The sequence below is a fragment of the Pristis pectinata genome, chromosome 3 (genome assembly GCF_009764475.1).
Source record: "Pristis pectinata isolate sPriPec2 chromosome 3, sPriPec2.1.pri, whole genome shotgun sequence".
Lineage (NCBI taxonomy): Eukaryota > Metazoa > Chordata > Chondrichthyes > Rhinopristiformes > Pristidae > Pristis > Pristis pectinata.
The window spans coordinates 66,933,970-66,946,285 of record NC_067407.1 but is presented as its reverse complement, the minus strand read 5'-3'; the positions used below and the strand labels follow the sequence as shown (position 1 = coordinate 66,946,285).

General features: G+C 45.1%; 1 protein-coding gene across 3 annotated transcripts in view; it reads left to right on the top strand.

The window, feature by feature from the left end:
* The window catches only part of rabgap1l (RAB GTPase activating protein 1-like), a 396,343-nt gene that overhangs the window by 36,824 nt on the left and 347,203 nt on the right, over positions 1–12,316 (top strand). The window lies entirely within an intron of this gene.

Here is a 12,316-nt window from a genome sequence, read left to right as displayed (position 1 = left end):
TTTAATGAGGTCACAACTGATTTTCACCTTCAGTTTTCTGCAGTAACCTAGTATCTCTTGATTCCCTTAATATCCAAAAACCCATTGATCTTCATAAATACTTCAAAATACTGTTGAAGTGCAGCCAAACCCAACAATTGCAAAACCTGTTGGTGCTTCACACTCCCCAGTGGAGTGAGAAATATTGGGAAGGATACTGGTAAACTTTCAGCTCCTTTCATGTAGTAACAGATCCACCTGAATGGGAAAATGGGCTTGATTTAACTTTTGCTTGCGAAAGAGCTCCCCTTGACAGTGAAATGTATCTCAGAAGTACCCTCTGTAGCATTAGTTGAGATTACTTAATTTGACTCAAGTATTTAAGTATACTGTCATCAGTGAACCAGTAAATAAACACTGGAGAACAAATAATGTGATTTGCATTGGAAGGGGAATGGCTGCTATCAGGAAAAGTAGTGTTTGAAAGTTACTCTTACTGCCTTGTTGAATAGCTAAATGTTCATCCTGATTTGTGCTTGGAGTTGCACAGGAATGTTGTTGGTAACTGTATTGAACAGGAACTGTTATTCTGTGCAGAAATTCAGTGGGTAAACATGGTTTTATTTTTTTCTCCTGTGTCTCGCAAGTGGTGTATGTGCACCTAATTCTTTGGATCCATCGGACGTTTCCTGTCTTGCATTGGAGAGAGGTTGTACAGCAGATTTGCAGATTAGAGCTGTAACTTCTTTCCTTCTGTCTATGTGCACCCTCCTCCTACTTCCCTGGCTGTCCCTTCTCCCACTCCCTTGCTCTGGCCCTTATCCCTCGCTGTGGCCCTCCTCCCCTCCTCCCTCGCTGTGGCCCTCCTCCCCTCCTCCCCCCACTCCTCCTCCCTCCCCTGCACTGACTCTTTCCCCCAACTCCCTGCCCCTCTCCTCCTGCTCTGGCTCTTCCCTCCTCCCCCCCCCCCCCCCCCCCTCATTCTGGAACCATAAACATAATCAGGTTAGTCAAATAGGGTTTGCCTTCATCAAAATCATACTACCTCTGCCTTAATTCATTAAGACTTCTCCAAATGACACTTTCATTTCTTCCCTGGTTATCATTACTATAAGCTTCCCTTTTGCCAGTAAACAGACTGGCCTGGAGTTGCTGGGACTTCTGTGACATATAAAAGCAAAAAAAAACAGATGCTGGAAATCTGAAATAAACTCTGCAAATGCTGGAAATACTCAGCAGGTCAGGCTGGAGAAAAAAAAAGTTAATGTTTCAGGTCGATGGACTCTGTTTCTCTCCACAGATGCTGCCTGATCTGTACTGTTTCTTGCTCCACTGCCATCTGCCAGTCGCAGTTTCTTGTGTATCTCATTCATAATGTTGGTTGCTAGTGCCTATCCCTCGCCAACTTAGTTTGAACATCTCACAGCCCCATTAGTGAACTGCTCATTTATCCCTGCCCCCTCCTCCATTCCACCTCCCCTATAGGATGTTGGCCCAATTCCTGTTAAGGTGCAACCCATTCACCTTAAACAACTCACTTCTGCCCTGGAACTGATCCCAGTGCCTCAGAATCTGAAGCCCTCTGTCCTGCCCCAGAACATCCCAATGCTCCAGAATCAGAAGCCCTCTGTCCTGCCTCACTGCTCACCCACACATTAATCGGCCCTCTCATACTTCTGCTCACAGTGGTGGGTGACACCAGGAGTACTCTAGAGAATTCTACCCTGGATTCCTACTTTTAAACTTCCTCAGCTTCTGAAGCTCTGACAACAGAATCTCAACTTCCTCTTGATGTTGTGGGTTCTGACATGAACCACTGCTCCTGACTCTTCCCTTTTCTCCATGCTGAATATTCTGCACCCTTTCCATGACGTCCTTTACTCCCGCAGCAGGGAGACAGCCCTCCATGCTGATGGTGACAGGAAGGTCTGTCTGTTTTCTGAATGCTAAATTCTCAAGACCCTTCAGTGTTCTCCCTCCACCACTAAGCACATCCCCCAGCCTTTGCCAAGCTGCCTCAATCTCTGATACTGGGTATTGCTTTGAAGATACCCTGACGATGTTTGTGCTTCCAGTCCTTCCACCCACTCATTGACCTGAATTGATGAGTATTCTGCAGGGTACTATTCAAAGTTGTGTTAATGAGGTCTCCCATTATTGCAGGATTTCTGTTACCCTGAGGTGTATGAGCTACAGATTGGATATTGAAGTGAATTACTCAGCCATTGGTGGGAAATTCTACCATCCTTGTCATGAACTATTTGGGAACAACCCAAGCATGATTGAAAGATAATGGCCAGTGGAGAAGTGTTGTCCTTGCTTTCTGCAGGAATACCGGAAAAGTGTTTGGATTGTTGGATCATGGGTGCGGATTATCTGGTGTCGAGAATGAAGAAGGTTGCAAAATGTTTATCCTTCCTGCCTCTTGATTTTGTTTTGGGTATTGGAGTAATGAGTTGTACGGCTAAGGCCTCTGTGTTTCAGTGTGATATGTTCATTTTGGCAGCTTTGTTCTCTGCAGATTGAAACTTATTTAATGCCCGTAGGATGGAAATAATGTTTGGCAAATCTGTAAAGAAGTGTTACTGGTGATTCATTTTAGGTTACACATGAACACAAGAAAATAGGAGTAGGAGTAAGCCATCAGGTCCCTCAAGCCTGCCCTGCCATTTAATATAGTCATGGCTGATTGATGCTGGTCTCAACATATCTCCCATTTCTTTGTTTGCTGTTATTCTAGAGGTCCCACATTTGCCTTATGCACTCTCTACCTATTTATATATCCATGGAGTCTTTTGCTATTTGTTTTTATACTACAATCGAGAGTACAAAAGTGTAGTTGGGTTGGTTAGTAAGTTTGCAGGTGACACAAAAATTGGTAGTGTTGCAGATGATGAAGATGGTTGTCAAAAGATACAGCAGGATGTAGATCAGTTTCAGATATGGTTGGAGAAATGGCACCTGGAGTTTAATCCGTGCAAGTGTGAGTTGTACTTTGGGAGATCAAATGTAAGGAGAAAGTTTACAGTTAATGGCAGGACCCTTAACAGCATTGACATACTGAGGGATCTTGGGGTCCAAGTCCATAGCTCCCTGAAAGTGGCAAGACAAGTAGATAGGGGTAAAGAAGGCATTTCTTATGATTGCCTTCATTGGTTGGGCATTGAGTATAAGAATAAGGAAGTCATGTTGCAGTTGCGTAAAACTTTTGATTAGTCTGCACTTGGAGTATTGTGTGCAGTTCGGGTTGCCTCATTACAGGAAGAATGTGGAGGCTTTGGAGATGTTGCAGAAGAGGTTCACCAGGATGCTGCCTTGATTAAGGGGGATTAGCTATAAAATATCTTTATTAGTCACATGTACATCGAAACACACAGTGAAATGTATCTTCTGTCTGGAGTGTTCTGAGGCAGCCCGCAAGTGTCGCCACACTTCTGGTGTCAACATAGCATGCCCACAACTTCCTAACCTGTACGTCTCTGGAATGTGGGAGGAAACTCGAGCACCCGGAGGAAACCCTCGCAGACACAGGGAGAACGTACAAACTCCTTACAGACAGTGGCCGGAATTGAACCCGGGTCGCTGGCGCTGTAATAGTGTTACGCTAACCGCTAAACTACCGTGCCTGCCCACGAAGGAGAGGTTGGACAAACTTGGGTTGGTTCTTCTGTCATAGACTGAGGGGCAACCTGATAGAAGTTTATAAAATTATGAGATGCATATGTAGGGTAGACAGTCAGATCCCTTTTCCCAGGGTAGCCATGTATAATACTAGAGGGCATGCATTTAAGGTGAGAGGGGAAAAGTTTAAAGGAGATGCACGGAGCAAGTTTTTTTTACACAGAGATGGTGGGTGCCTGGAATGCACCATCAGGGATGGTGGTAGAAGCAGACATGATAGTCACATTTCAAAGGCTTTTAGATAGGCACATGAAAATGTAGAGAATGGAGGGATATGGATCATATGCAAGCAGAAGGAATTAGTTTAATATAGCATCATGTTTGGCACAGATGTCTTGGGCCAAAGGGCCTGTTCCTGTGCTGTACTGTTCTATATACATGCAAATTTTCTCTCAAAATTCATTTCTCCCTTTTATGAGCTTTTAAGTCTTCTACTGGATCCTAAACCATCCCAGTCTTCTGGTCTATCACGAGCCCCTTCCACTTTGTATTGCCTTCTTTTCAATCAAACATTACCTTTACCTCCTTTGTTAACCACAGATTGTGCCTCTTCCTCATTGAATCCTTGCTTTTGATTGGGATAAACCCTTGCCAAGCATTATAGACTAGCTGTTTGAATATCTGCCACTATTCATCTGCTGACATGTCTCTTAGCTTGTTTACCCAGTCCACCTTACATAACTCTTCCTTCATACCTTGCTGGAATTGGACACTGGTTTTGGTCCTGTGGTGTTCATCCTCAACCTGCATCTGGAATTCTGAAATATTGTGGTCACTGGCCCCTAGGGGATCTTTAACCACAAAATCTAAAATAGCCTGTTGACGGGTAAGCTCTGCAATGCTCTTAAAAAAAAATGCAATCCCTGATGCATTCCATAAATTTTTCTCCGATACCCTTGCAAGTCTTGTTAGTCCAATCAATATGAAGGTTAAAATCTTCCATGATAACTGCAGTTCCCTTCAAACATGCCCTTGATATTTCCCCATTTATGCTCCATCCTATCAAGGGGTCACATATTGGAGGGCTAGAGGCTACTCCCACATGTATCTACCTTTTCCTGCTATTCATGATTTCAACCCAAACTGATCCCACATCACCATCCACTCTCTCAACATTATGATTCTGCACTGCTCTGGTACCTTCCTTGATTAGCAGTACCACCCCACCTCCTTTCCCCTTTGGTCTGTTCATTTGGAGCAGTGTATAACCTGGAATATTTCATCCTGGTCACCCTGCAACCACATTTCTGTAATAGCTATCACATCATATTCATATGTTGCTATCTGTGCCATCAGCTCATCTACCTTGTTGCAAATGCTAAGTGTTTTCATATAACGAATATAAAGCTTTATTTTATTTTTAGTTATTTATAACTCTGGATTTGCTCTGTTTTGCAAATTTTTTCTTTGTCTTCTGCCCTGGCCTATCACACTTAAGGCTGTCAATTTCCCCCTCACTATCCTGTACCACTGCTCTTTCATTTCCTCCTGATTTATTAAAGCTTCCGTTCTTGACACCCTCCCCCCTCCTGGTTAATTTAAATCCCTATCTCCAACCCTAGTTATCTGATTTGCTAGGACACTCATTGAAGCCCAGCTCTTCCCTACTGCCAGTGTCCCATGAATCGGAACTATGCATTTAATCTAATCCTATTTACTTTTTCTCAATTTGCATGTGGCTCAGGTGATAATCTGGAGATTGTCACCCTCGTGGTTCTGCTTTTCAGTTTCATCAGTCCCATCTCTGTCACTCGTACTTACATGAACCACAGTGACTAGACCCTGCCCCTCCCATTCAGGTTTTACAGTCCAGAAGAGATGTCCTTAACTCTAGCACCAGGCAGGCAACATAGCCTTTGGGACCTTCTGTAGATTACAGTGTCTGTTCCCCTAACTATGCTATCCCCTATGTCTACTGCATTTCTCTTCTTCCCCACCTCCCACCACACCACCCCCCCCCCCCCCCGCCACTTCCCCACTTGAATGGCTCCCTGTGCCATGGTGCTACAGATAGTTTTCACATATTCGTTGCAGTCCCCACTCTTGTCCAGACAGGGAGCAAGAACCTCATACATTTTGGACAAGGGTAAAGGCTGACGCTCCTCCAGAACTCCACCACCCCACCCCACCCCCCCCCGCCTCTTCTGTAATCACATTGTCTTGTCCCTGACCATTCACCAATTTAGAGATGGTTAACCTAAGGGGGATGACTGCTCCTGAAATACTGTGTTCAGATAATTCTCCCCCTCCATGATGTATTGCAGTGTTTGGAGCTTGGACTAAAGCTCATCAACTCTGAGAAGAAGTTCCTTGACCAGCCAACCTGCTGCAGATGTGGTCAATGTTTACTACAGCGGGGTCCACCATTTCCCACAGTTTGCAGCTATGACACCTTGCCTGCCCAGGCATCTGTTCTAATTAAATGTATTTATTAGTTTAGTTAATTTATATTAGATTTCACCACTTTAAGAGTTCAGATCTTGATCACACTATTATACCAATCAGAATAGGCAGAATGAAAATAAAAGAAAACCTCTTCTGGACCCTCTCCAAAGCCTCCACATCCTTCCTGTAATGGGCCGACCAGAACTGCACACAATACTCTAAGTGTGGCCTAACCAATGTTTTATACAACTGCAACATCACTTTCTGACTCTTACACTCTACGCTCCTACCATGCCATATGCTGCCTTTAACACTCAATCTACTTGCATTGCCAGTTTCAGGGAGATATGGACTTGGACCCCAAGATCTCTCTGTACATCAACGCTGTTTAAGGGTCTTGTGTATTGTGTTAACTGTGTAATTTCCTCTTGCATTTGACCTCCCAAAGTGCAACACTTTACACTTGCCTGATTAAACTCATCATGTTGTGCCGCCCTTCAAACCACACTTATGACTATCTAACCCCTTCCTCCCACATATCCCTCTAACTTAAATTCCTCCATGCTTATCTAACAATCTCTTGAACTTGTCCAATGTATCTGCCTCCACCACCACCCCAGGCAGCGCATTCCATGCACCAACCACTCTCTGGGTGAAAAACCTCCCTCTGACATCACCCTTGAACTTCCCACCCAATACCCGAAAGCCATGTCCTCTTGTTTTGAGCATTGGCGCCCTGGGAAAGAGGCGCTGGCTGTCCACTCTATCTATTCCTCTCAATATCTTGTATACCTCTATCATGTCTCCCCTCATCCTCATCCTCCTCCTCTCCAGTGAGAACAGCCCTAGCTCCTTTAATCTCTCCCCATAATCCATACTCTCCAATCCAGGCAGCATCCTGGTAAATCTCCTCTGCACCCTTTCCAATGCCTCAACATCCTTCCTATAATGAAGCGACCAGAACTGGACACTACTCCAAGTGTGGTCTAACCAGAGTTTTGTAAAGCTGCATCATCACTTCGTGGCTCTTAAACTCGATCCCCCGACTTATGAAAGCTAACATCCCATAAGCTTTCTTAACTACCCTATTCACCTGCGAGGCAACTTTCAGCGATCTGTGGATATGAACCCCCAGATCCCTCTGCTCCTCTACACTGTCCAGAATCCTGCCATTTACCTTGTACTCTGCCTTGGAATTTGTCCTTCCAAAGTGTACCACCTCACACTTCTCTGGATTGAACTCCATCTGCCAGTTGTCAGCCCAGCTCTGCATCCTATCAATATCCCTCTGCAAGCTTCTACAGCCCTCCACACTATCCACAACACCACCAATCTTTGTGTCATCTGCAAACTTGCTAACCCACCCTTCCACCCCCTCATTTAAGTCGTTAATAAATATCACAAAAAGCAGAGGTCCCAGAACCGATCCCTGCGGGACACCACTAGTCACTGCCCTCCAATCAGAGGGCAGTCCCTCCACCACAACCCTCTGCTTTCTACAGGTTAGCCGATTTTGAATCCACACGGCCAAGCTTCCCTGGATCCCTTGGCCTCTGACCTTCTGAAGAAGCCTACCATGCGGAACCTTGTCAAACGCCTTTCTAAAATCCATGTAGACCACATCCACTGCACTACCCTCGTCAGTCTTCCTCGTCACCTCCTCAAAGAACCCTATCAGGCTTGTGAGGCAAGATCTTCCCTTCACAAAACCATGCTGGCTGTCCCTAATCAGTCCATGTTTCTCCAAGTGCTTATAGATTCTATCTCTTAGAATTCTTTCCAACAGCTTGCCCACCACAGACGTAAGGCTCACTAGTCTGTAATTCCCTGAACTATCCCTACTACCTTTTTTGAATAGGGGGACAACATTCGCCACCCTCCAATCCTCCGGTACCATCCCCGTTGACAACGAGGACTCAAAGATCCTAACCAACGGTTCAGCAATCTCCTCCCTCGCCTCACGAAGCAGCCTGGGGAATATTCCGTCAGGCCCCGGGGACTTATCTGTCCTAATATTTTCTAACAATTCCATCACATCCTCTCTCTTGATATCTACATACTCCAGAACATTACCGTCAACCTACACTGTTCTCAGCATCATCAAGACCCCTCTCCTTGGTGAATACTGAAGAGAAGTATTCCTTGAGAACCTCACCCACTCCCACAGCTTCCAGGCACATGCTTCCACCTTTGTCTTTAATCGGACCTACCTTTACCCTAGCCATCCTTCTGCTCTTTACGTACGAGAAAAAAGCCTTGGGATTCTCCTTAACCCTGCTTGCCAAAGCCTTTTCATGTCCCCTTCTCGATCTCCTCAGCCCTTTCTTAAGCTCCTTCCTTGCTACTCTATATTCCTCATGAGCCCTGTCAGATCCTTGCTGCTTACACCTTATGTATGCTACCCTCTTCTTCCTAACTAGTTGTTCCACCTCTCTCGTCACCCACGGTTCCTTCACCCTACCATTCCTTCTCTGCCTCACCGGGACAAATTTATCCCTAACATCCTGCAAAAGATCCCTGAACATCGACCACATCTCCATAGTAATTTCCCTTCAAAAATGTCACCCCAATTTACCCTCCCCAGTTCTCGCCTTATAGCCTCATAATTTGCCTTCCCCCAATTAAATATCTTCCCATCCTCTTTGCTCCTATCCCTGTCCATGACAATTCTAAAGGTTATGGAGCAATGGTCACTGCCCCCCAAATGCTCACCCGCTGATAGATCTGTCACCTGACCCGGTTCATTACCTAAAACTAGATCTAATATGGCATTCCCTTTAGTTGGCCTGTCAACATACTGCGTCAGGAATCCATCCTGGACACACTTAACAAACTGTGCCCCATCTAAACCCTTGGCACTAAGTAGGTGCCAATCAATATTTGGATAATTGAAGTCTCCCATTATAATAACCCCGTTATTTTCGCATCTCTCCAAAAACTGCCTCCCAATCTGCTCCTCAGTATCCCTACTGCTACTGGGGGGCCTATAGAATACTCCCAGAAGGGTAACTGCCCCTTTCTTATTCCTAACTTCCACCCATATTGACTCTGGAGAGGATCTTTCTACATTATCTACCCTTACTGCAGCTGTAACTGTGTCCCGGACCAGTATTGCCACCCCTCCTCCTCTTCTCCCCCCCTCCCTATCCCTTCTAAAACACTGAAAACCAGGAATATTCAATATCCATTCCTGCCCTGATGTCAGCCATGTCTTTGTAATAGCGACAATATCATAGTCCCATGTACTTATCCAAGCTCTCAGTTCATTTCCCTTATTCCTGATGCTTCTCGCATTCAAGTAAATTCACTTCAGCCCATCCACCTTACTACTTTTGTAGCCTGTACTCTGCCTCTCCATCCTCAAAGCCTCTCTACCTGTCAGATCTGACTTTTCCCCATCCCCTTCTTACTCTGACCTACTGCTTTGGTTCCCTTTCCCCTCGCAATCTAGTTTAAACCCTCCTGAACCACCCTAGCAAACCTGGCCGCAAGGATATTGCCCCCCCTCAAGTTCGGGTGTAACCCGTCCTCTCTGTAGAGGTCCCACCTTCCCCAGAAGAGATCCCAATGATCCAAAAATCTAAAACCCTCCCTCCTACACCAACTTCTCAGCCACGCATTTATCTGTTGCTTCTAGGTGTTTGAGGTCGCATTTATCTGTTGCTTCTAGGTGCTTGAGATCGGAGCTTTTGAAGCTTTTGATGGCCTGATCGTCAGTGCCAGGGTCATGGTCCAGTTGGAGGTTTGTGTAGGGGTCAAAGAGCTGATATTGTCTCCGCAAGGGAGGGGTCAACTTGCCAGACACAATGGCTATGCCATTGTCAGCAGGTTTGATGAAGGCATGGTTGGTCTGTTGTGAGTGGAATGCAGCAGGATTAAAGGGGGTGGGGGTACGTTAGGCTGCAAAAGGGCACTGGAAGAATTGAGACAGTTAATGTTATGGTGGCAGTTAGTGTTAATTGATCTGGACAGGGTAAGAAGTCAGAGGGAAGGATTCAGGTGGATTAGGCATTCTCAAGATGAGGGAAAAAGTTCAGTCTGGGGTGAGAATTTCTGGCTAAAGAAGTGGGTATTGGGGCAAGGGCAGTGGGAGAGTCAACATCATGTAAGATGGGGACATAGAGAATGAGGTTCTGTTGAGGACGGATAACTAGAGTGGAGAAGATCAAGAGGAATAGTGAAAACACAAGGGGTAGGACTTGGGGGGAGAGATGTGGTCAGAGGAAAGTGAAGAAGAGAAAGATCAGTGGTATTAGTGTTTGTGAATTGTTGAAGTTTGTGATGTTTGTCTGGAAGGAAGGAAGTCTTTTGTTGAAAGATCAGATGTAGTGAGGGATGAAGTAGAACTGTGGATCAGGACAGCACTGAGCTGGTGAGTCAGTGCTGTTGCAGAGAGGGGTCAGGAGAATGTACATATCAACGCACAGCCTCAGCATGGATCTCGGGATGTGGGGAAGGCAGTGATTTGAGAAATGCTGAATTACTTGAACGTACCTGTGATCTCGCATTGTCACAATCTAAACTGTGGTAGATTGGATTTTGGTTCTGATACACTACATGTTACTCTACTTAGCACAGTGCGACTGTTCTGCTGATAGAGTGTCAAGACAAGACTGTGGCTCCACAAAGATTACAAGGCAATCATGCTTTATAGTACTGGAGCAGATAGATGCATCTGTGGCAGATAGATGCTGAACTGTGGTCCTTCTTGCTGATCCCCAGTCCGACAGCTCTGTCCTCCAGGATTCAACCAGCTTGGCCAGTGTTGGCACAACCGAGATGTTTGGACATGGAGGTTGATGTCCCACACCCAGAGTACACTCTGCTCTTGCTTTTCATGTGTTGCTCAGCATGGAGGAGTACTTAGTGTTCTGCTGAAGGAAGACAACATGGGAATACAGGAAGAGGTTTCCTTGCTCATGTTTGACCTCCTGCCATGAAGTTTGCATTGCATCTAGAATCAATTTGAGAACCCTCAGGGCCATTCCCATTTCTGGTGGGATTTCACTGCTTATGGGAGAGGATATATTATAGGGATCACGACGGAGGAGTCTGGGATATTGGCTGAAAGGTTTGATTTTGTAGATATGACTGTGTCAGGTTATTGTTTGAGTAATCGGTGAGTCAGCTCTCCCAATGTAGATACAAGCCTGCAGATGTTACTGAGGACTTTGCTGGAACAGCTGGGCTTAGGGATAGTTTTGTCAAATCAAACCCAGTGGCTATAATGAATTCAAGTGCCCTGTATGGTTTTATTCTTTCACTTCCTCTTGAGGCTTTGATATAAATGTGTGGCAAGTTAGCCCATTTCAGAAAGGACTTGAGTTGACCACTGTGTGGACTCCCAGATAGGCCAAACTGGGCAAGGACACCAGGCTTCCTTGCATTTTAAAGCTTTGTGGGTGCTATTGCCAATGCTATGTTTTGAATTTGGTTCCCCTTACATATCTGATTTCCTTTTAAAGTTAAAGTAGCTTTCACTACCCTTTCACAGTGCTTTCTAGCTCATAACTTCTGCTCAATTTTTTTTTCTCATCAGCCCTCTGGTTCTTTTGCCAGTGCCTTAAATTTGTTGTCTCTGGTTACCAGACTCCTGTCAGTGAAATGTTTCTTATCTGTTCAGTCAATCCCTTTCATAATGTTGAACACCTTCATGAAATTGCTCCTGAACATTCCTTGCTGTGAGGCACACTGTCCCAGTGTCTTCCAATTGAAGTCCTTCATCCTTGATCTCATTCTTCTGCACCTTATATCTCACCTTAAGGTGCATCCTAAAGTGTGGTGTCCGGGTGGACTCAATGTGCCAGCTGTAGCCTAATCTGTGGTTCAGCTCTTAGCTGTTTTAAGTCAAAGTCAGTTGAATTTATTGTCATATGCACAAGTACGTGTATGCACAGGATGAAAAACTTACTTGCAGCAGCATCACAGGCACATAGCTGCAGATAAGCAGCATTCACAAGAAAATGTAAATTAAACATAAATTATACACAATTTTTACAAGAAACAGTTTCTACACTTAGAACAATAAAAAGCAAAGTCCATTGTAGTGCAAAGTGGTCATGGTGTTGCTATACTAAGAAAGTGATTAGGGTTGTGCCAGTTGTTTCAAGAACCAAATGGTTGAAGGAAAGTAGCTGTTCTTGAACCTGATGGTGTGGGACTTCAGACTGCTGTACCTCCTGCCTGATGGTAGCTGCAAGAAGATGGCATGGCCTGAATGGTGGGGATCTTTGATGATAGATATTGCCTTCTTGAGGCAGCACCTCACGTG